Raw genomic sequence first — 23599 nt, 5'->3', positions numbered from 1 at the left:
AATGAAGACTGCTTGAAACTGCATGTCAACATCTCCGTTCAGTGCCATACCCACAAAATGCAGAAGCAACCATTTCCAGATCGTATGAAAAAATAGTCAATAACAGAATTTAATAACGTCCCAAGTAACCTAACACATAGCGAAGAACTTACACTGTTTGATTTCCTTTTACGCGGCTCATTTTAATTTGACAGTTATTGAAATATCTTGTGTGACATCATGCACAAAAGTGTACTTTATTTGTTTTAAACTATTGTGTTGGCGTTCTGTAAAAAAAGTGCACTTTAATTGAGTGCCCATAAGTGCACTAATAGCTTGTTTTAAAATGTCTCTGACAATCTTGCACTTTCTGTTTTGAAATGACATGAATGTTTGTGCCACTGCTTAATAACTGTATAATAAGTACAGTTTTGGAAAATTGACTTAATTGTGATTTCCCTCTCTGCATGAAAGTTTAAAAGGAGCATATATTAATGCAGTATTAACAGGAATGTTTTGATGAAGACACATAGAATCATCATACTGCTTGTGATTATATATATAAAGTGTTTAGTCTAGGCTAAGGCAAAATATCGAGATATAGATCGTATATCGCAGGCCTGGGCAATTATTTGGACTCGGGGGCCACATTTAGAGAAAAAAATTTGTCTGGGGGGCGGTACATCAATTTTTAGGGACACTAATACAAAGCTTCACAATAATGTCTGATGGAATGCTAAAAACGTTATGACAGACCACCTTAAAGACCTACTGAAACCCACTACTTCCCACCACGCAGTCTCATAGTTTATACATCAATAATGAAGTATTACCATTGCAACACATGCCAATACGGCCTTTTTAGTTTACTAAATTGCCATTTTAAATTTCCCGGGAGTTTTTTCTTGAAAACGTCGCATAATGATGATGTGTACGCAAGGCGTCACGGGTTTTTAGGAAGTATAAGCGCTGCGCACAAACACAGCTCAAAGTCGTCTGCTTTAACGGCATAATTACACAGTATTTTGGAGATCTGTGTTGCTGAATCTTTTGCAATTTGTTCAATTCATTTTGGAGAAGTCAAAGTAGAAAGACGGAGTTGGGAAGCTTTAGCCTTTAGCCACACAAACACACGGTGATTCCTTGTTTAAAATTCACGGAGGTGAAACTTTACTATGGATCAGAGTGGACATGGATCCCAACCGAATGTCAACCAGCAGGTTTCGGTGAGAAACTTGTGGTTAAAAAGTCGCTTCTTATCGGAGATCCCTGAGACACTACGCGTCAACACCCGGCCGTGGACGTGCACTTCCGAATATCAGGTACTGTTAAACTCACTAAAACACTAGCAACACAATAGAAAGATAAGGAATTTCCCATAATTATGCTAGTAAATGTCTCTAAAAACATCAGAATCCGTCTCAATGCAATCATGTTTTTTTTTCTTTCTAGTCCGTCGCTATCAATATCTTCAAACACGAATCTTTCATCCTCACTCAAATTAATGGGGAAATTGTCGTTTTCTCGGTCCGAATAGCTCTTTTTGTTGGAGGCTCCCATTAAAACCAATGTTAATATGTGAGGAGCCCCCACACTTGGGACGTCATCGTCTGCGACTTCCGGTAAAGGCAGGGCTTTTATCCAGTTGCGAACTTTATCGTGGATGTTTCTACTAAATCCTTTCAGCAAAACTATGGGAATATTGCGAAATGATCAAGTATGGACCTGCTATCCCCGTTTAAATAAGGAAATCTCATTTCAGTAGGCCTTTAAAAAACGTAATGGAATTTTATATTTTTCTATGAACGATAAAACACTAAATATGAAAGTCACACCCCCTTTCGATTGACATATTTCACAATCAATTGAAACGCAACAAAAATTCAACAAACAGTGAAATATGAACAAAGGGTACAAAATAAACCCGCACACAATCTGATACATCAATAAGCTTTAGAACTTTGTTGTGAAAAGCTCCTTCCGCGTCTGTGGAAACGCTTCCCGCCCACACTGCTTGGTGCCTCGTCTGAGCTGCTGTGACGTTGATTACCATACTAACTAATTAGACTACTATAGTAACCCAAATATCATCCATAAGCGCAGATTCCAACCATTGAAATACTTTGTATAGTTGAAGACTTACGGTCATTAGAAAACATCACGGCACATCATAATGGCAGCTACACTTTCCATATTAAAGATCTAAAAAAAATATTAGGGAATGTCCGGTGGGCCAGATTGAAAAGCTTAACGGGCCGCATGTGGCCCCCAGGCCTTAATTTGCCCAGGCCCGGTGTATCGTGATATGGCTTAAAAATATCGAGATATTAATAAAAGGCCATATCGCCCATTTACTTGTAAATGTACAAGTAAATGTACAAGTTTACAAACCGAATCTTTTCCTTAAAAAAACATACATTTACTTGTAAAAAAACATACATTTACTTCCAAATACAAAAAAATATATAAATACGTTAATGGGTGCAACAAAAAGCACTTCCTTTGACACCTTTTTATACTTTTGAACAATGTGCGGCTTCCACAACTTTTTGTGGACCCCTTTTGATTTTGATTACTTGTAAATGTACAAGTAAATGTATGTTTTTTTAAGGAAAAGATTCGGTTTGTAAAAAAGGAATTTCCAGTTGGAACCAATTAGCAGCAACACGCGCACGCACACGCACGTGCCAATGCGCGCGTCCGTTTTCCGGCAGCCCCCTGCTTCCAAGTATGCGCGTGCCCACAAGACTCATGACTCGGATATTTCAAAATGGAATTAAAAGTCCGTCATAAACCCCAAGGCTGCGTCTTGTAAGCACATTCGGGTGTCGTAGGACGTGCTCCGGTGCCAGTTTCCCTCCCAGACAAGCGAGTAAAGACCTACTTACAGGGAGTTTGACCGGCGCCGCTGGTGAAACCTTCTTCTCGGGTGTGGCGAAGGATAAAGTTGGTTCTTACTGGAAGTATTGAAAAATGTCAGCGGCGCGATGGCGAGGAAACAAGTGAATGGGACGCTTTCAACTTGGCCAGCCAACGTAACCCGAATCTGCCTCCGCCCCCACTGACAGGGTTAGGACTACATTACCCAGCAGCCCCCGCGTCAAATCTGTAGTACGGAAAGAGGTGACTCCTTCAAAAAGACCGCGAACAAATTGAGAAATGCTAGCTCACATTAGCTGCTTTGCTAGGCACGGAAAAAGAGTTGATTCTTATACATTAAAAAGGGGGGGAAAAATTAAAAAAAATTGTCTTCTTGTCTCTCATGATTGTGAACAATAGGCAAAATTCACCCATTATAATTTTGTATGACTTTTTTTGATAACTTCAATATTCAAATGAGACAAACAGCACCCCCACCAGTCTGTCATGAATTGATTAAACTTTTGTCTTCTTGTTGCTCATGATTGTGAACAATAGGCAAAATTACCCCATTTTAATTATTATGACGTTCATTTGATAACTTCAATATTCAAGTGACACAAGAAACACCCCCACCAGTTTATCATGAATTGAAAAAACTTTTGTCTTTTTGTCTCTCATGATTGTGATCAATAGGCAAAATTCCCCCATTTTAATTTTTATGACGCTTATTTAATAACTTCAATATTCAAATGAGACAAACAGCACCCCCCACCAGTTTACCATGAATTGAATAAACTTTTGTCTTCTTGTCGCTCGTTATTGTGAACAATAGGCAAAATTCCCCCATTTTAATTTTCTTGACGTTTATTTGATAACTTCCATCCATCCATCCGCTTTCTTCCGCTTATCCGAGGTCGGGTCGCGGGGGCAGCAGCCTAAGCAGGGAAGCCCAGACTTCCCTCTCCCCAGCCACTTCGTCTAACTCTCCGCGGGGGATCCCGAGGCGTTCCCAGGCTAGCCGGGAGACATAGTCTTCCCAACGTGTCCTGGGTCTTCCCCGTGGCCTCCTACCGGTTGGATGTGCCCTAAACACCACCCTAGGGAGGCGTTCGGGTGGCCTCCTGACCAGATGCCCAAACCACCTCATCTGGCTTCAATATTCAAATGACACAATGAGCACCCTTCACCAGTTTACCATGAATTGATTAAACTTTTGTTTTCTTGTCGCTCATGATTGTGAACAATAGGCAAAATTCCCCATTTTAATTTTTAGGACGTTTATTTGATAACTTCAATATTCAAATGACACAAAGAAGACCTCCACCCCAATCCTTGTTCTTCTGCTTCGTCTCCGTTATGTTTTTGGACATTACTACTTGCCGTAGTTTTGAAGCAATGCGTGATGGGAATCCGGATGTTGTGTGTCAGTGTATTAACGCACCGGCTGGAATAAACACACGCAGAGAAATAGCTTCGTGCCTGCCTACTTTATGGGTTATTGATAAAGCTATGGACAACGGAGACATATATAATAGTCTCCTTTTCAGGTGAGCGAGCACGCTGAAGGCAGTGCCTTTAAGCCACGCCCCCAATATTGTTGCCTGGGTGGAAATTGGGAGAAATTTGGGAGAATGGTTTTTAAACCAGTGTGGGTGGCACTGGGAGCAGGTGGGAAAAGTGAATTGCCCAAGGACACAACGGCAGTGATTAGGATGGCGGAAGCGGGGATCGAACCGGGAACCCTCAAGTTGCTGGCACGGCCACTCTACCAACCGAGCGCAAAATCAATTTAAAAAAATTCTGAGCCGAATTATTGCGTGTAGAAGATTTGTTTTCTGCTACTTTGTCAACTAGTTATTTGGTGACCGTCTGTTTTGGCGAATAATTAGGACTCTTCTCGCTATTTGATGATGTTCTGGTAACGCATTGCATAAATATCCGATTTATTTCTATAAAACCCAAAACCAGTGAAGTTAACACGTTGTGTAATTCGTAAATAAAGACAGAATACAATTATTTGCTAATCCTTTCCACTTTATATTCACTAGAATAGACTTCAAAGACAAGACTTAGTGTGATAAGTAATCAAATCAAATAATCATTAACTTAGAAATTAATGGCAGCAACACATTGCAAAAAAGTTGGAACAGGGGCATTTTTACCACTGTGTTACACGGCCTTTCCTTTTAACAACACTCAGTAAACATTTGGGAACTGAGGAGACCAATTTTTGAAGATTTTCAGGTAAAACATTTTTCCCATTTTTGCTTGATGTACAGCTTAAGTTGTTCAAAAGTCCGGAGTCTCCATTGTGGTATTTTACGCTTCATAATGCACCACAATTTTCAATGGGAGACAAGTCTGGACTAAAGGCAGGCCAGTCTAGTACCCGCACTCTTTTACTATGAAGCCACGCTGTTGTAACATGTGGCTTGGCATTGTCTTGCTGAAATAAGCAGGGGCGTCAATGAAAAAGACATTGCTTGGATGGCAACATATGTTGCTCCAAAACTTGTATGTACCTTTCAGCATTAATGGGGCCTTCACTGATGTGTAAGTTACCCATGCCTTGGGCACAGATGCTGGCTTTTGAACTTTGTGCCTACAAAAATCCGGATGGTTCTTTTCCTCTTTGTTCCAGAGGACACCACGTCCACAGTTTCCAAAAACAATTTGAAATGTGGACTCTTCAGACCACAGAACACTTTTACACTTTGAATCAATCCATCTTTGATGAGCTCCGACCCAGCAAAACCGGCAACGTTTTTGGGTGTTGTTGATAAATGGATTTCACTTTGCATAGTAGAGTTTTAACTTTCACTTACATATGTCGCGACCAACTGTAGTTGCTGACAGTGGTTTTCTGAAGTGTTCCTGAGCCCATGTGGGGATATCCTTTACACACTGATGTCGCTTTTTGATGCAGTACCACTTGAGGTATCGAAGGTCCTGAATATCATTGCTTACGTGCAGTGATTTCTCCGGATTCTCTGGACCTTTTGATGATATTACGGACCATAGATGGTGAAATCCCTAAATTCCTTGCAATAGCTGGTTGAGAAATGTTGTTCTTAAACTGTTGAACAACTTGCTCGCACATTTGTTCACAAAGTGGTGACCCTCACGCTGTCCTTGTTTGTGAATTTCATGGAAGCTGCTTTTACACCCAATCATGGCTGTTCCCAATTAGCCTGTTCACCGGTGGGATGTTCCAAATAAGTGTTTGATGAGCATTCCTCAACTTTCTCAGTCTTTTTTGCCACTTGTGCCAGCTTTTTAGAAACATGTTGCAGGTATCAAATTCCAAATGAGCTAATATTTGCAAAAAATAACAAGAGTTTTCCAGTTCGAATGTTACATATATTGTCTTGGAAAGGATAATGCTCCTCGAGGGATTTCTAAGATGCTTTATCCTGCCTTGTTCCAAAAAAATATATCTTGCAGTAAATTCGACACTATTTGAATGTAAATGGTGAAATGGAAGAAAGCATGTTTAATGACTATAATGATCAGAAACTACACTGATTAAAGTTTCAACTTTGAGACTCCTTGTATGTGCTCAAAATGGACAAAATGAGACTGTTGTCTGATTATAAAAAAGAAAAAGGTTTGTTTTTCCAACCTCATGTTTGAAAAATGTGGTGGCCTGGGGTTACAACTGAGCTGCGATGATGAGGAGTTGTTTAATTTCCATAAACAAGCTCTCCCGGTAAATGCATTCTTTGGAACGCTTGCTGTACTTCCACGCTGTGTTGACAAAAAGATTGTTTTTTTTTTCGAGTTTGTGGATTGGCAACAAGAATGGAGCGTAAAAGCTTGATAAATGGCAGCCCAGTTTCTTCAGCTTGCTCAACACTCCCAACAGGACGGACAGATGTTTTTGATGATCGCCGGGAAGATCTATAAATTTAACACAAAAACATGTACGCAACTCTTTGAATTCAGACCTCCCTCACACTGCTATCAGAATAGTTTGGACTGAACATGACAGATTTGTGTTCCCAAATAAAGTTCAAGAAGTAAACATTAAAATCATTCACCAATGTTACCCTGCAAATTCTCCAAAAATGCTCTTCTTGTCGTGTTGAAAACGAATCAATGACCTTTTCCTTTTGTGCCTTTTCATAATCATCCATCCATCCATTTTCTACCGCTTCAATCAATCAATCAATGTTTATTTATATAGCCCTTAATCACGAGTGTCTCAAAGGGCTGCACAAGCCACACCGACATCCTTGGTTCAGATCCCATGTCGGGGCAAGGAAAAATTCAACCCAGGAGGATGACAATGAGAAACCTTGGAGAGGACCGCAGATGTGGGTGACCCCCACCCCCTCCCCTAGAGGAGACCAGTGCAATGGACGTCGAGTGGGTCTGGCATAATATTGTGAAAGTCCAGTCCATAATGAATCTAACATAAGAGTGAGAGTCCAGTCCATAGTGGATCTAACATGATATTGAGAATCCAGTCCATAGTGGATCTAACAAAATAGTGAGACTCTAGTCTATAGTGGATCTAACATAATAGTGGGAGTCCAGTCCATAATGGATCTAACATAATAGTGAAAGTCCAGTCCATAGTGGATCTAATTTAATAGTGAGAGTCCAGTCCATAGTGGAACTAACATAATAGTGAGAGTCCAGTCCATAGTGGATCTAACATAATAGTGAGAGTCCAGTCCATAGTGGATCTAACATAAGAGTGAGAGTCCAGTCCATAGTGGATCTAACATAATATTGAGGGTCCAGTCCATAGTGGATCTAACATAATATTGAGAGTCCAGTGCATAGTGGATCTAACATAATAGTGAGAGTCCAGTTGATGGTGGATCGAACATAATACTGAGAGTCCAGTCCATAGTGGATCTAACATAATAGTGAAAGTCCAGTCCATAGTGGATCTAACATAATAGTGAGAGTCCAGTTGATGGTGGATCGAACATAATACTGAGAGTCCAGTCCATAGTGGATCTAACATAATAGTGAGAGTCCAGTCCATAGTGGATCTAACATAATAGTGAGAGTCCAGTCCATAGTGGATCTAACATAATAGTGAGAGTCCAGTCCATAGTGGATCGAACATAATAGTGAGACTCCAGTCCATAGTGGATCTAACATTGTAACCTGTGTAATGGACATCAAGTGGATCTAGCATAATATTGTGAAAGTCCAGTCCATAGTGGATCTAAAATAATAGTGAGAGTCCAGTCCATAGTGGATCTAACATAATAGTGTGAGAGTCCAGTCCATAGTGGATCTAACATAATAATGACAGTCCAGTCCATAGTGGATCTAACATAATAGTGAGAGTACAGTCCATAGTGGATCTAACATAATAGTGAGAGTCCAGTCCATAGTGGATCTAACATAATAGTGAGAGTCCAGTCCATAGTGGATCAAACATAATAGTGAGAGTCCAGTCCATAGTGGATCAAACATAATAGTGAGAGTCCAGTCCATAGTGGATCCAACATAATAGTGAGGGTCCAGTCCATAGTGGATTTAACATTGCAACCTGTGTAATGGACATCAAGTGGATCTAGCATACTATTGTGAAAGTCCACTCCATAGTGGATCTAAAATAATAGTGAGAGTCCAGTCCATAGTGGATCTAACATAATAGTGTGAGAGTCCAGTCCATAGTGGATCTAACATAATAGTGAGAGTTCAATCCATAGTGGATGTAACATAATAGTGAGAGTCCAGTCCATAGTGGATGTAACATAATAGTGAAAGTCCAGTCAGTTGTGGATCTAACATAATATTAAGAGTCCAGTCCATAGTGGATCCAACATAATTGTGAGAGTCCAGTCCATAGTGGATCTAACATAATAGTGAGAGTCCAGTCCATAGTGGATCCAACATAATAGTGAGAGTCCAGTCCATAGTGGATCTAACATAATAGTGAGAGTCCAGTCCATAGTGGATCTAACATAATAGTGAGAGTCCAGTCCATAGTGGATCTAACATAATAGTGAGAGTCCAGTCCATAGTGGATCGAATATAATTGTGAGTGTCCAGTCCGTAGTGGATCTAACATAATAGTGAGAGTCCAGTTCATAGTGGATCTAACATTGCAACCTGTGAAATGGACATCAAGTGGATCTAGCATAATATTGTGAAAGTCCAGTCCATAGTGGATCTAACATAATAGTGAGAGTCCAGTCCATAGTGGATCCATCATAATAGTGAGAGTCCAGTCCATAGTGGATCCAACATAATAGTGAGAGTCCAGTCCATAGTGGATCTAACATAATAGTGAGAGTCCAGTCCATAGTGGATCTAACATAATAGTGAGGGTCCATTCCATATTTGATCTAACATAATAGTGAGAGTCCAGTCCATAGTGGATCTGACATAATAGTGTGAGAGTCCAGGCCATAGTGGACCTAACACAATTATGAGAGTCCAGTCCATAGCAGAGCCAGTATACTATTGTGAGAGTCCAGTCAATAGTGGATCTAACATAATAGTGAGAGTCCAATCCATAGTGGATCTAACATTGCAACCTGTGCAATGGACATCAAGTGGATCTAGCATAATATTGTGAAAGTCCAGTCCATAGTGGATCTAACAAAATAGTGAGAGTCCAGTCAGTAGTGGATCTAACATAATATTGAGAGTTCAGTCCATAGTGGATCTAACATAATAGTGAGAGTTCAGTCCATAGTGGATCTAACATAATAGTGAGAGTCCAGTCCATAGTGGATCTAACATAATAGTGAGAGTCCAGTCCAGAGTGGATCTAACATAATAGTGTGAGTGTCCAGTCCATAGTGGATCCAACATAATAGTGAGAGTCCAGTCCATAGTGGATCTAACATAATAGTGAGTTCAGTCCATAGTGGACCTAACATAATAGTGAGAGTCCAGTCCATAGTGGATCCAACATAATAGTGAGAGTTCAGTCCATAGTGGATCTAACATAATTGTGAGAGTCCAGTCCATAGTGGATCCAACATAATAGTGAGAGTCCAGTCCATAGTGGATCTAACTTTGCAACCTGTGCAATGGAAATCAAGGGGATCTAGCATAATATTGTGAAAGTCCAGTCCATAGTGGATCTAACAAAATAGTGAGAGTCCAGTCAGTAGTGGATCTAACATAATATTGAGAGTGCAGTCCATAGTGGATCTAACATAATATTGAAAGTCCAGTCCATAGTGGATCTAACATAATAGTGAAAGTCCAGTCCATAGTGGATCTAACATAATAGTGTGAGTGTCCAGTCCATAGTGGATCTAACATAATAGTGAGAGTCCAGTCCATAGTGGATCTAACATGATAGTGAGAGTCCAGTCCATATTGGATCCAACATAATAGTGAGAGTCCAGTCCATAGTGGATCTAACATAATAGTGAGAGTCCAGTTTATAGTGGATCTAACATAATAGTGATAGTCCAGTCCATAGTGGATCTAACATAATAGTGTGAGTGTCCAGTCCATAGTGGATCAAACATAATAGTGAGAGTCCAGTCCATAGTGGATCTAACATAATAGTGAGTCCAGTCCATAGTGGATCTAACATAATAGTGAAAGTCCAGTCCATAGTGGATCTAACATAATAGTGAGAGTCCAGTCCATAGTGGAACTAACATAATAGGGTGAGAGTCCAGTCCATAGTGGATCTAACATAATAGTGAGAGTCCAGTCCATAGTGGATCTAACATAAGAGTGAGAGTCCAGTCCATAGTGGATCCAACATAATATTGAGGGTCCAGTCCATAGTGGATCTAACATAATAGTGAGAGTCCAGTTGATGGTGGATCGAACATAATACTGAGAGTCCAGTCCATAGTGGATCTAACATAATAGTGAAAGTCCAGTCCATAGTGGATCTAACATAATAGTGAGAGTCCAGTTGATGGTGGATCGAACATAATACTGAGAGTCCAGTCCATAGTGGATCTAACATAATAGTGAAAGTCCAGTCCATAGTGGATCTAACATAATAGTGGGAGTCCAGTCCATAGCGGATCTAACATAATAGTGAGAGTCCAGTCCATAGTGGATCTAACATAATAGTGAGAATCCAGTCCATAGTGGATCTAACATTGCAACCTGTGCAATGGACATCAAGTGGATCTAGCATAATATTGTGAAAGTCCAGTCCAAAGTGGATCTAACATAATAGTGAGAGTCCAGTCCATAGTGGATCTAACATAATAGTGAGAGTCCAGTCCATAGTAGATCTAACATTCTAGTGAGAGTCCAGTCCATAGTGGATCTAACATAATAGTGAGAGTCCAGTCCATAGTGGATCCAACATAATAGTGAGATTCCAGTTTATAGTGAATCGAACATAATAGTGAGAGTCCAGTCTATAGTGGACCTAACATATTAGTGAGAGTCCAGTACATAGTGGATCGAACATAATTGTGAGTGTCCAGTCCATAGTAGATCTAAAGTAATAGTGTACGAGTCCAGTCCACAGTGGATCTAACATAATAGTGAGAGTCCCGTCCATAGTGGATCCAACATAATTGTGAGATTTCAGTCCATAGTGGATCTAACATAATTGTGAGATTTCAGTCCATAGTGTATCTAACATAATAGTGAGAGTCCAGTCCATAGTGGATCTAACATGATAGTGAGAGTCCAGTCCATATTGGATCCAACATAATAGTGAGAGTCCAGTCCATAGTGAATCTAACATAATAGTGTGAAAGTCCAGTCCATAGTGGATCTAACATAAAGGTGAGAGTCCAGTCCATAGTGGATCTAACATAATGGTGAGAGTCCAGTCCATAGTGGATCTAACATAATAGTGAGAGTCCAGTCCATAGTGGATCAAACATAATAGTGAGAGTCCAGTCCATAGTGGATCTAACATAATAGTGAGAGTCCAGTCCATAGTGGATCGAACATAATAGTGAGAGTCCAGTCCATAGTGGATCTAACATTGTAACCTGTGTAATGGACATCAAGTGGATCTAGCCTAATATTGTGAAAGTCCAGTCCATAGTGGATCTAAAATAATAGTGAGAGTCCAGTCCAAAGTGGATCTAACATAATAGTGTGAGAGTCCAGTCCATAGTGGATCTAACATAATAGTGAGAGTCCAGTCCATAGTGGATCTAACATAATAATGACAGTCCAGTCCATAGTGGATCTAACATAATAGTGAGAGTCCAGTCCATAGTGGATCAAACATAATAGTGAGAGTCCAGTCCATAGTGGATCAAACATAATAGTGAGAGTCCAGTCCATAGTGGATCAAACATAATAGTGAGAGTCCAGTCCATAGTGGATCTAACATAATAGTGAGGGTCCAGTCCATAGTGGATTTAACATTGCAACCTGTGTAATGGACATCAAGTGGATCTAGCATACTATTGTGAAAGTCCACTCCATAGTGGATCTAAAATAATAGTGAGAGTCCAGTCCATAGTGGATCTAACATAATAGTGTGAGTTCAATCCATAGTGGATGTAACATAATAGTGAGAGTCCAGTCAGTTATGGATCTAACATAATATTAAGAGTCCAGTCCATAGTGGATCTAACATAGTTGTGAGAGTCCAGTCCATAGCGGATCTAACATAATAGTGAGAGTCCAGTCCATAGTGGATCCAACATAATAGTGAGAGTCCAGTCCACAGTGGATCTAACATAATAGTGAGAGTCCAGTCCATAGTGGATCTAACATAATAGTGAGAGTCCAGTCCATAGTGGATCGAATATAATTGTGAGTGTCCAGTCCGTAGTGGATCTAACATAATAGTGAGAGTCCAGTTCATAGTGGAGAGTCCAGTCCATAGTGGATCTAACATTGCAACCTGTGAAATGGACATCAAGTGGATCTAGCATAATATTGTGAAAGTCCAGTCCATAGTGGATCTAACATAATAGTGAGAGTCCAGTCCATAGTGGATCTATCATAATAGTGAGAGTCCAGTCCATAGTGGATCCAACATAATAGTGAGAGTCCAGTCCATAGTGGATCTAACATAATAGTGAGAGTCCAGTCCATAGTGGATCTAACATAATAGTGAGGGTCCAGTCCATATTTGATCTAACATAATAGTGAGAGTCCAGTCCATAGTGGATCTGACATAATAGTGTGAGAGTCCAGGCCATAGTGGACCTAACACAATTATGAGAGTCCAGTCCATAGCAGAGCCAGTATACTACTGTGAGAGTCCAGTCAATAGTGGATCTAACATAATAGTGAGAGTCCAATCCATAGTGGATCTAACATTGTAACCTGTGTAATGGACATCAAGTGGATCTAGCATAATATTGTGAAAGTCCAGTCCATAGTGGATCTAAAATAATAGTGAGAGTCCAGTCCATAGTGGATCTAACATAATAGTGTGAGAGTCCAGTCCATAGTGGATCTAACATAATAGTGAGAGTCCAGTCCATAGTGGATCTAACATAATAATGACAGTCCAGTCCATAGTGGATCTAACATAATAGTGAGAGTACAGTCCATAGTGGATCTAACATAATAGTGAGAGTCCAGTCCATAGTGGAGCTAACATAATAGTGAGAGTCCAGTCCATAGTGGATCAAACATAATAGTGAGAGTCCAGTCCATAGTGGATCAAACATAATAGTGAGAGTCCAGTCCATAGTGAATCTAACATAATAGTGAGGGTCCAGTCCATAGTGGATTTAACATTGCAACCTGTGTAATGGACATCAAGTGGATCTAGCATACTATTGTGAAAGTCCACTCCATAGTGGATCTAAAATAATAGTGAGAGTCCAGTCCATAGTGGATCTAACATAATAGTGTGAGAGTCCAGTCCATAGTGGATCTAACATAATAGTGAGAGTTCAATCCATAGTGGATGTAACATAATAGTGAGAGTCCAGTCCATAGTGGATGTAACATAATAGTGAGAGTCCAGTCAGTTGTGGATCTAACATAATATTAAGAGTCCAGTCCATAGTGGATCTAACATAGTTGTGAGAGTCCAGTCCATAGTGGATCTAACATAATAGTGAGAGTCCAGTCCATAGTGGATCTAACATAATAGTGAGAGTCCAGTTCATAGTGGAGAGTCCAGTCCATAGTGGATCTAACATTGCAACCTGTGAAATGGACATCAAGTGGATCTAGCATAATATTGTGAAAGTCCAGTCCATAGTGGATCTAACATAATAGTGAGAGTCCAGTCCATAGTGGATTTATCATAATAGTGAGAGTCCAGTCCATAGTGGATCCAACATAATAGTGAGAGTCCAGTCCATAGTGGATCTAACATAATAGTGAGAGTCCAGTCCATAGTGGATCTAACATAATAGTGAGGGTCCAGTCCATATTTGATCTAACATAATAGTGAGAGTCCAGTCCATAGTGGATCTGACATAATAGTGTGAGAGTCCAGGCCATAGAGGACCTAACACAATTATGAGAGTCCAGTCCATAGCAGAGCCAGTATACTACTGTGAGAGTCCAGTCAATAGTGGATTTAACATAATAGTGAGAGTCCAATCCATAGTGGATCTAACATTGCAACCTGTGCAATGGACATCAAGTGGATCTAGCATAATATTGTGAAAGTCCAGTCCATAGTGGATCTAACAAAATAGTGAGAGTCCAGTCAGTAGTGGGTCTAACATAATAGTGAGAGTCCAGTCCATAGTGGATCTAACATGATAGTGAGAGTCCAGTCCATATTGGATCCAACATAATAGTGAGTGTCCAGTCCATAATGGATCTAACATAATAGTGAGAGTCCAGTCCATAGTGGATCTAACATAATAGTGAGTTCAGTCCATAGTGGACCTAACATAATAGTGTGAGTCCAGTCCATAGTGGATCCAACATAATAGTGAGAGTTCAGTCCATAGTGGATCTAACATAATTGTGAGAGTCCAGTCCATAGTGGATCCAACATAATAGTGAGAGTCCAGTCCATAGTGGATCTAACATTGCAACCTGTGCAATGGAAATCAAGTGGATCTAGCATAATATTGTGAAAGTCCAGTCCATAGTGGATCTAACAAAATAGTGAGAGTCCAGTCAGTAGTGGATCTAACATAATATTGAGAGTCCAGTCCATAGTGGATCTAACATAATATTGAAAGTCCAGTCCATAGTGGATCTAACATAATAGTGAGAGTTCAGTCCATAGTGGATCTAACATAATGTGAAAGTCCAGTCCATAGTGGATCTAACATAATAGTGTGAGTGTCCAGTCCATAGTGGATCTAACATAATAGTGAGAGTCCAGTCCATAGTGGATCTAACATGATAGTGAGAGTCCAGTCCATATTGGATCCAACATAATAGTGAGAGTCCAGTCCATAGTGGATCCAACATAATAGTGAGAGTCCAGTTTATAGTGGATCTAACATAATAGTGATAGTCCAGTCCATAGTGGATCTAACATAATAGTGTGAGTGTCCAGTCCATAGTGGATCAAACATAATAGTGAGAGTCCAGTCCATAGTGGATCTAACATTATAGTGAGAGTCCAGTCCATAGTGGATCCAACATAATAGTGAGAGTTCAGTCCATAGAGGATCTAACATAATTGTGAGTGTCCAGTCCATAGTGGATCCAACATAATAGTGAGAGTCCAGTCCATAGTGAATCCAACATAATAGTGAGGGACCAGTCCATAGTGGATCTAACATAATAGTGAGAGTCTAGTCCATAGTGGATCTAACATAATAGTGAAAGTCCAGTCCATAGTGGATCGAACATATTTGTGAGTGTCCAGTCCATAGTGGATCCAACATAATAGTGAGAATCCAGTCCATAGTGGATCTAACATAATAGTGAGAGTCCAGTCAGTAGTGGATCCAACATAATATTGAGAGTCCAGTCCATAGTGGATCTAACATATAAGTGAGAGCTCAGTCCATAGTGGATCTAACATAATAGTGAGAGTCCAGTCCATAGTGGATCTAACATTGCAACCTGTGCAATGGACATCAAGTGGATCTAACATAATATTGTGAAAGTCCAGTCCATAGTGGATCCTACATAATAGTGATTATGACAGATCAATATTTCCATCCATCCATTTTTTAGCGCTTATTCCCTTTCGGAGTTGCGGGGGGGCGCTGGCGCCTATCTCAGCTACAATCGGGCGGAAGGCGGGGTACACCCTGGACAAGTCGCCACCTCATCGCAGGGCAGATCAATATTTATTGTCACAATAATTCATTGTGACAGCTTGTCCCTTTCAGGGTTGTGAGGGATGCTGGAGCCTATCTCAGCGGCATTTGGGCAGAAGGCAGGGTACACCATACACAATTATTTTGACCTTCATTTTGTGCTGTGTTAGGGTCTTGGTCTGGGAGGATGGCCCCAGGATGCAGAGACGGGAGACAAGGTGGAATTACAAAAATGAAAAATTTAAATGAGACAAAAAGAGTTAACTAAAGGCGATGGGGCAGAAGCGCACACCATGGTCTGGAAAAAATTAGGTTCCTCAGAGGTCGGACAGAGAAAAGGCCAGGGCTCACTGAGCAAGGCAAGAGTCCAACAAGGGAATCCCCTTTAATTCAGGGAGGCTGGGAAATAAGCAGAGATGGCGTTCGGACATTTAGGACTAAATAGTGACACCGTAAATAGATTAGTGTACAGATAAACATATTGCACGTTTGCATATGCATCCAGGTTTATGGATGTATGTTATTTTGTCTTTAAATTCCAGCAAGTTAATCCATTTCGGGGGAGGGGGGGGGGGGTGGGGTGGGGTTGAGGGGTGTATTACGATGCGTTCAAGAGTCTTACTTCCTGGGGGAAGAAGCTGTTACAGAACCTGGAGGTTCTGCCACGGAACCTCTTTCTAAATCCCAGCAGTGAAAACAGTCCTTGGTGGGTGTGGGAGGAGTAACACGTTTATATTTAGTTTTTCATTCTTTCCTTGTGTTTGTGGCTTACTATTTCTAGCAAATGCATACAATTAATTTTCATTGTAAAATGTCTGTATTTTTCCGTTATTTAAATTAAATTTTAGGAAAAAAAGTGCTTGTATAAAATGACAAAGTCTGAGATTCTGTTTTAATATCGCACATGTTTCGTCGCTAAGGTTGTACTTTTGCCTCATTCCTGTGAGAATCCTGCGTATTACTGAAGCATTAAGGAGTGGGACTATCAAGGCCCAGCTGTGGTGTGCTCAAACCGCCACCAGGTAGCGTCTAATATTGTATCATCGATTTGTCTTTCAGACGTATTAGGTCGTTTTTCCACACATTTCTTTAGTTAGTCTTAAAGTGACGGTTAAGGCAAAAATACAACCTTACCGACTGTATGCACCAATCACAGCACAGCGAGCGAGGTGCATTCCGAACCCGGGAATTCTGAGCTTTTCGGATCTGCACCGCAACCACATCATTTTCCTATTGTTGAATAAAAATAACAAAGAACCCAATCCTAAAGTACAATATCTAAATGAGGGGTTTCAGACACGCGGCCCGCTGGCCAATTGCGGCCCGCGAGACGTTATTTTGCAGCCCCCACCTCAATAAAAAAGTGTAATGTTAGTTTTATATGAATGGCGCTTGAAAGCGTTGTGTGCGGAGCTGAAGGAATCTACCAATCACGGTGTGGTATGTGGCTCTCGAAGGGCCGAACATTGACGTCACTTTCATGATGCAAGCAGAGAAACGTTTTGCTGCTATTCCACTACACCCGCACGCGCTCTTCCCCCTCACTCCTTCCTTACCTCGCTCGCCTGCCTGCTCGCTCTCTCAATCTCCATCTCTCGCTCGGAGCCGCTGTAAACAGTCCGGGCCGGAGAGACGAGTGGTCTGGAAGCTTCCGAAGCACTCCGCGGAAGGATCGAGCGACAATACAAAACTGTGGTGCACTGGACCCCAGCACTGATACCCCGACAGACAGTCGATGGGCGAATCGGATGTGGAATACGTTAAGTCGTGATGTTAGCCTGTTCAGGGCTAATTGTGCTACCGTAACTGTAAACTCGACGGCGAGCTGTGCCCCCCAGGCTCCAAACAGAGACCATTTTTGTTATTTGGGTCCAAAATGGCTCCTTCAACGTTTTGGGTTGCCTACCCCTGCATTAGTGGAAAAGCGGAAAATGAGTGAAAACGACATGTTGCCATGGAAATGAGGGTTTTTTACGTGCCTGGCTGCAGTCACACTGCGACACCTGTGCGTCAGTAATAACTGTCCCCGATAACCTGGACCAATTCAAACCGTTATTTGTTTTTTTTGTTGTTTAATTTGCATTGCTTTACACAATGAACGCTACACATATTTCTATATAACACTATATAACCGTAACTTTTTGGCGCTCGCTATCCAGGTACTATTACCCAGCGACCGCCGTGTTGCTGTAGGTAGGGAAAGCAGAACGACACACATTGCGGAAATAACATTATTCTCCGTGCGTCAACTAAATACAAATATTTTCCATAACCCCAATCATGTCTTTTTCAAAGCCTGCAGTGAAGAGAAGGGTTAGTGATGTGCAAAGACAATTCCAGGAAAAGTGGGAGATGCAATATTTCTTTGTTGAGCACAGCGGCACCAGACGTGTCTTATTTGCATAGTTCTCATTGCTCAATTATTTTGATTTGATTTTGTGTTGAAAATAAAAATAAAGTCATTTAAAAATATATTTTTTAAGAAAACTTTTCCTGCGGCCCAGCCTCACCCAGACTCTGCATCCAGTGGCCCTCAGGTAAATTGAGTTTGAGACTCCTGATCTAAATTATTCTTCTATCCAACTTGTGTGCCACAAAAGTCAAATGAAAAAAGGAATTGTTTTGAACCGAAATGTGTGTAAGTACTGGTTCAGGTACTGTTTCAAAAGTGCCAAGTTTGAAAGTCATCCCGATCGATGATGAAGTGGCCGGTTTAGGGAAGCTTCTTTTATGTCTTCAAAATGAGGAGTAGTTCAATCAATCAATCAATGTTTATTTATATAGCCCCAAATCACAAATGTCTCAAAGGACTGCACAAATCATTACGACTACAACATCCTCGGAAGAACCCACCAAAGGGCAAGGAAAACTCACACCCAGGGGCAGGGAGAATTCACATCCAGTGGGACGCCAGTAACAATGCTGACTATGAGAAACCTTGGAGAGGACCTCAGATGTGGGCAACACCCTCCTCTAGGGGACCGAAAGCAATGGATGTCAAGCGGGTCCAACATGATACTGTGAAAGTTCAATCCATAGTGGCTCCAACACAGCCGCGAGAGTTCAGTTCAAGCGGATCCAAGACAGCAGCGAGAGTCCCGTCCACAGGAGACCATCTCAAGCGGAGGCGGGTCAGCAGCGTAGAGATGTCCCCAATCGATACAGGCGAGCGGTCCATCCTGGGTCCCGACCAGAATAGTTGTGCCGTTAGTGAACAAATTGGGCCTTTTGAACATATCTTTGAAGTGATTGATGAGAAATTATTTTTTTAATTGCAAGCCGTTCGTTTTTTATGCTGCATGTACGTGTTGCCTCACTCGGGCGACTGGAACAGAAAAGGAATCCCCCCCCAAAAAAATTAATAAAAATGTTTCTTAACTTTCAATTATTATTTTTTAAATGGACTTTTCCGGTTTATTATTCTGATATAGAAAGTAGTTCAAAGTGGTACAATTTTGTATTCCTATTTACATTACGTCCTAATTGTTATTGTGTCACATGAGAAAAATGCTATATCAATTTATATTTTATTATTTGTGTATTTCTTTGTCTTGTTAAAAGGCTCTTTTTGTCCGACAAACTTTCTCAGGTGAGGTAAAAGTTCCAAACAGCGATGCCACTGTCAGAGCATGGAGACATGGCACCGCCTTATGGAATGTTTACAAACAAAACAACAAATGTAAAATTGTAGTCAATATTTCAAAAATAATTCCCACCAATAAAAAGTGTAAATTGGTGTAAATGTAAATTAGTCTGAGCAAAATCTTGGCTTAAAACTGCTGCCAGTGATTTTTGGGGGATTAAGATGACCAAATAACGAGCCAGCCTACACTTCCCAAAAATGATTCAGTCGCTTGTGATTGTGTGAAGTTGATGCAATCTCGTGTGGATTTCCGGTCAAATCTTGTAGATAGTGTTCCCGGGGGCTGTGCAACATTAAAAGTGGATCAGTAACACTATTGACAACCGAGGTACCAGCACAAACTGAGGAGATCTTGCAATAAAGTGGTGTAAAAAAACAAAAAACCCTCTAATGCAGATAAATGTGTATGATCCATATCAGCAGTGTCCAAACCACGGCGCGCGGGTCAAATGTGGCCTGCCAACGTCTTTACTTGGCCCGTGATGACTTTAAAAAGGAATTTTACTCACCTGGAGATGTGTTATTCTTTGTACTATCTTGAAAATTTGATGCTGAATTTATGAGGTCATCAAGTGGGCAATGTAAGAAATTTGGGTCAACTATACCTTAAAGGGAAACGTGCGCAGTATTTACCCTTTAGCCCGGATGACACGATGTCGAATATTTCCAAAAACAATTTGAAATGTGGACTCGTCAGACCACAGAACACGTTTCTACTTCGCATCAGTCCATCTTAGATGATCTCGTTCTGGATGTTGTTGATAAGTGGCTTTCGCTTTGCATAGTAGACCTTTAACTTTCACTTACAGATGTAGCGATGAACTGTATTTAGTGACAGTGGTTTTCTGAAGTGTTCCTGAGCCCATGTGGTGACATCCTTTAGAGATTGATGTCAGTTTTTGATACAGTGCCGTCTGAGTTATCGAAGGTCACGGTCATTCAATGTTGGTTTCCGGCCATGCCGCTTAACGTGATGATATTATGGACCGTAAAAGTTGAAATCCCTAAATTTCTTGCAATTGCACTTTGAGAAACGTTGTTCTTAAACTGTTTGACTATTTACTCATGCAGTTGTGGATAAAGAGGTGTACCTCACCCCATCCTTTCCTGTGTAAGACTGAGCATTTTTTGGGAAGCTGTTTTTATACCCAATCATGGCACCCACCTGTTCCCAATTAGCCTGCACACCTGTGAGATGTTCCAAATAAGTGTATGATGAGCATTCCTCCACTTTATCAGTATTTATTGCCACCTTTTCCGACTTCTTTGTCATGTGTTGCCGGCATCAAATTCTAAAGTTAAAAAAATATTTATCAGTTTGAACATCAAATATGTTGTCTTTGTAGCATATTCAACTGAATATGGGTTGAAAATGATTTGCAAATCATTGTATTCCATTTATATTTACATCTAAAACAATTTCCCAACTCATATGGAAACGGGTTTGTATATATATATATATATATATATATATATATATATATATATATATATATATATATATATATACTGTATATATATATTAGGGCTGCGAATCTTTGGGTGTCCCATGATTCGATTGAATATAGATTCTTGGGGTCGCGATTCGATAAAATATCGATTTTTTCGATTCAACTCGATTCTCGATTCAAAAACGATATTTTTCCGATTCAAAATGATTCTGTATTCATTCAATACATAGGATTTCAGCAGGATCTACCCCAGTCTGCTGACATACTAGCAGAGTAGTAGATTAAAAAAAAAAAAAGCTTTTATAATTATAAAGGACAACGTTTTATCAACTGATTGCAATAATGTAAATTTGTTTTAACTATTAAACAAACCAAAAATATGACTTATTTTATCTTTGTGAAAACATTGGACACAGTGTGTTGTCAAGCTTATGAGATGCAATGCAAATGTAAGCCACTGTGACACTATTGTTCTTTTTTAATTTTTTTTATAAATGGCTAATGTTAATGTTAATGAGGGATTTTCAATCACTGCTATGCTGAATTTATAACTACTATTAATACTGTTGTTGATAATATTCATTTTTGTTTCACTACTTTTAGTTTGTTCTGTGTCGTGTTTGTGTCTCCTCTCAATTGCTCTGTTTATTGCAGTTCTGAGTGTTGCTGGGTCAGGTTTGGTTTTGGAATTGGATTACATTGTTATGGTATTGCTGTGTATTGGTTTTTTGGATTGATTAAAAAAAAATAAATAAAATAAAAACACATTTAAAAAAAAAGAGAATTGATTCTGAATCGCACAACGTATTCAATTCGAATCGTATTCGAATAAATTTTTCCCCACCCCTAATATACATGTATGTATATATATATATATACATACATGTATGTATATATATATATATATACATATATATATATATATATATATATATATATATATACATATATATATATATATATATATATATATATATATATATATATATATATATATATATATGCATATATATATACATATATATATATATATATATTTTTTTTTTGTCCAATTTGGCGACCAAGTCAAAAGGTTGGAACACCCCGATCTATATGATGCATACATGCTAATCAGGTCTACACAACCTTTGCAGTGTGCATTGAATCAATACAACTACTAACCTACTCAGTGGCCTAGTGGTTAGTTCATTAGTTCAAACACCTGCCGAGTCATACCAAAGACTAAAAAAAATGGGACCCATTACCTCCCTGCTTGGCATACTTCCCAACCTTCAGACCTCTGAATTCGGGAGATAGGGTGTAAATTGTAGCGTCCCGGAAGAGTTAGTGCTGCAAAGGGTTCTGGGTATTTGTTTTGTTCTGGGTATTTCTGTTTTGTTTATGATGTGTTACGGTGCAGATATTCTCCCAAAATGTGTTTATTATTGTTGTTTGGTGTGGGTTCACATTGTGGCACATATTTGTAACAGTGTTAAAGTTGTTTATACAGCCACCCTCAGTGTGACCTGTATGGCTGTTGAGCAAGTATGCTTGCATTCACTAGGATGTGTGTGTAAAAGCTGCATATATTATGTGACTGTGCCGGCACTCTGTTAGTATGGAGGGAAAGCGGACGTGGTGACAGGTTGTAGAGGACGCTAAAGGCACGCGCCCAATATAGTTGTCCGGGTGGAAATTGGGAGAAACTCGGGAGAATGGTTGCCCTGGAAGAGGCACTGAAATACGGGAGTCTCCCGGAAAAATCGTGAGGGTTGGCAAGTATGCTGCTTGGCACTTGGCATCAAGGGTTGGAATTGGGGTTTAAAGGCCTACTGAAATGAGATTTTCTTATTTAAAAGGGGATAGCAGGTCCATTCTATGTGTCATACTTGATCATTTCGCGATATTACCATATTTTTACTGAAAGGATTTAGTAGAGAACATCCACAATAAAGTTCGCAACTTTTGGACGCTAACAGAAAAGCCTTGACTTTACCGGAAGTCGCAGACGATGTCACCCGTTGAGGGCTCCTCACACCCTCACATTGTTTTTATGGGAGCCTCCAACAAAAAGAGCTATTCGGACAGAGAAAACGACAATTTCCCCATTAATTTGAGCGAGGATGAAAGATTTGTGTTTGAGGACATTGATAGCGATGGACTAGAAAAAAAAAAAAAATGAAGTTGAAAAAAAAAACGTGATTCCATTGGGACAGATTCATATGTTTTTAGACACATTTACTAGGATAATTCTGGGAAATCCCTTATCTTTCTATTGTGTTGCCAGTGTTTTAGTGAGTTTAATAGTACCTGATAGTCGGGAGGGCGTGTCCACGGGTGTCTTGAGGCCAGTCTCTGAGGGAAGCTGTATGGATGGCACAAGCTCAGGTGATCTCCGGTAAGTGGCGACTTTTTACCACAATTTTCTCACCGAAAACTGCTGGTTGACATTTGGTCGGGATCCATGTTCGCTTGACCGCTCTGATCCATAGGGAAGCTTCACCTCCGTGAATTTTAAACAAGGAATCACCGTGTGTTTGTGTGGCTAAAGGCTAAAGCTTCCCAACTCCATATTTCTACTTTGACTTCTCCAATATTAATTGAAC

The 23599-nt window shown here is 40.2% G+C and overlaps 1 protein-coding gene across 1 annotated transcript in view; it reads right to left on the bottom strand.

The window, feature by feature from the left end:
• Positions 1-3038, bottom strand: part of LOC133540013 (gasdermin-E-like) — a 48852-nt gene extending 45814 nt beyond the window's left edge. The window contains exon 1 of the mRNA XM_061882462.1: positions 2868-3038. The gene's annotated coding sequence lies outside the window, so the exon portion shown is untranslated. The remainder of the gene's footprint in view (positions 1-2867) is intronic.
• Positions 3039-23599: the final 20561 nt, after the last annotated feature.

Source organism: Nerophis ophidion, linkage group LG21, assembly GCF_033978795.1.
Source record: "Nerophis ophidion isolate RoL-2023_Sa linkage group LG21, RoL_Noph_v1.0, whole genome shotgun sequence".
NCBI classification, from domain to species: Eukaryota; Metazoa; Chordata; class Actinopteri; order Syngnathiformes; family Syngnathidae; genus Nerophis; species Nerophis ophidion.
The sequence above is the reverse complement of the archived record's forward strand: the minus strand, read 5'-3'. Positions and strand labels throughout refer to the sequence as shown.